Raw genomic sequence first — 2,401 nt, 5'->3', positions numbered from 1 at the left:
AAACGATGAAAAACTAGGTAATGAGGTCCCCCATATATCACTGCCGAAGTGATATAGTCTAGCTTTAAAGCAGTACAAAATGGCTTCTTCCACACAACAAGGGCAAGCTTTGTGCTAATGTTTCTCTAAAACCAATAATGTCTCCAGCTCTGGCCTCTAATTAACAGGTTTTAAAAAATATACCTTTCCGGCTAGCCATGGTGGCTCATTCCTGTAATCCCAGCACTTTAAGAGGCCGAGGGGGGCAGATCACCTGAGGTCAGGAGTTGAAGACCAGCCTGGCCAACATGGTGAAACCCTGTCTCTACTAAAAATACAGAAATTAGCCAGGCGTGGTGGTGGGCACCTGTAATCCCAGCTACTCAGGAGGCTGAGGCAGGAGAATCGCTTGAATCCGGGAGGCAAAGGTTGCAGTGAGCCAAGATCGTGCCACTGCACTCCAGCCTGGGCTACGGTGTGAGACTCCATCTCAAAACAAAACAAAACAAATATATATATAGAGAGAGCCAAGTTAAAAGGGGAGTGGGCCAAGAAACCCTCTTTACCAGAGGACTGGAAGAGAAAGCACTCTAGAAGCCAGTGGGTGTGAGCACATTCAAGTTACCAGGTTTGAGATGATGGGTCCGTGGCAGCTGTTTATTCCCTTCCATCACAGGGATGTCCATCTTGGGCGGCTTCAAGGTTGCCAGATCTCTAGTCATGTGGTTGGCCTGGGCACGGATCAGTGCCATCAGAGACGGCTTCTGGGCTCCTTGGTAGGCCTGGGTGGCAAAACTTCCAGAATCATCCTTCTGAAGGGATCTTGGTCCAAAGAGGCTCCACTCATCTGACAAGTTTCTGTCCTTATCTCCACTTCCAGAATCCATGGTGCTGGGATTTGGGCCAGGTAAAGCTGTGGAGGAACCAGAAGTGAACCAGCCTCTGGGCCTCTGCTCAGGGGAAGAGTGAGGAGTGCAGCTTGGGGCTGACTGGGCTGATGCAGGCTGCCTCTCTTCTCTTGTTCTTTCTCCACTCTGTAGCTTTAGTTGGTGGAGCACTTCTGCCACTCGAAGGTACTTGGTCTCCTCCGTGGTGAGGCCCTTGTGTGGTGTGTAGCCAGCACCTCTCAGCCCTGCTTGTCACCCAAAATGCTGAGTACTTTCCTGGGTCTGTTTTGTGAACAGAGAATTCATGATGATATGGGTAGCTTTAGACTTCACCACTGGGACTGTGTCACACTGTCAATGACAGGGTCATGTCAGGGGCCGGTAGGCTGGCCTCTCCTTCCTCCTCCTTGGCGAGGCACTGAAACTTGCACTCTGGAATCACTGGCTTCCAGCGGACGCTGCCCGTGTCCCATGGAGGAGTCATGGGCACAGGGTCCTCGAGGGCATCATCATAGCTGGATGCTCAGCAGTTTATCCGGATGGGCAGGGACATCTTGCCTAGAAGCCCACCAGCCTCAAGAGCAGGCACTTCTGGTGGTGTTGAAGCCAATGAAAGACTGGGACCCAGGTGATTTTTCCATATATATAGAATTCCGAGCTGAGTCCCTGCCACCACAGTGAAATGATGTAACGACTAAGCTGACAGATGTTAATGAGGAACACGGTGCAGCAGCTGCAAATTAGCAAAGCTTCCCAGGAAGAGTGCATCCAGAGGTTCTGTTATCCTGCTGCTGCTGCTGCTGGGCTGCCTGCCGCCTGGAGTCCGGCGCTAAAGAGGTTCCGAGGGCCCACGTCTCGCGAGAGGCCGTGACGCAGTCTGGACCCAAGGCGTGGTGAGAGCAGCGGCGACACGGAAGGTCTCCAGGACCCAGCAGACAACACTGCCCCCCTGCTATGGTTTTGAAGTGTCTTTTTCTGGACTCAGCCCTTACGTGGTTGCTATAAACATTAGACTATTTTTTAAAGTAGTTACAAATGGTTTTTTTTTTTTTTTTTTTTTTTTTTTTTTTTTTTTTTTTTGAGACGGAGTCTCGCTCTGTCCCCCAGGCTGGAGTGCAATGGTACGATCTCGGCTCACTGTAACCTCTGCCTCCCGGGTTCAAGTGATTTTCCTGCCTCAGCCTCCCGAGTAGCTGGGATTACAAGCACCCCCACCACCGCACCCAGCTAATTTTTGTATTTTTAGTAGAGACAGGGTTTCATCACGTTGGCCAGGCTGGTCTCAAACTCCTGGCCTCAAGTGATCCACCCACCTCAGCCTCTCAAAGGGATTACAGGCGTGAGCCACTGCAACCTCCGCCTCCTGGGCTCAATAGAAACTTTTTTTTTTTTTAAGTTTCTGCTTTAAAAAAATATATTTCTGTTGAGCCTAGGAAGCGGAGGTTGCAGTGAACCAAGATTACACCACTGCTCTCCTGCCTGGATGACAGAGTGAGATCCTGTCTCCAAAAAAAAAAAGTTTCTGTTGGGGGAGA

The 2,401-nt window shown here is 50.5% G+C and overlaps 1 pseudogene; it reads right to left on the bottom strand.

The window, feature by feature from the left end:
• Nucleotides 1–569: 569 nt before the first annotated feature.
• On the bottom strand, nt 570–1,470 carry LOC100601796 (annotated as a pseudogene).
• Between the last annotated feature and the right edge of the window lie 931 nt (nt 1,471–2,401).

The sequence above is a fragment of the Nomascus leucogenys genome, chromosome 5 (genome assembly GCF_006542625.1).
Source record: "Nomascus leucogenys isolate Asia chromosome 5, Asia_NLE_v1, whole genome shotgun sequence".
NCBI classification, from domain to species: Eukaryota; Metazoa; Chordata; class Mammalia; order Primates; family Hylobatidae; genus Nomascus; species Nomascus leucogenys.
This window is presented reverse-complemented; position numbering and strand designations above follow the sequence as displayed.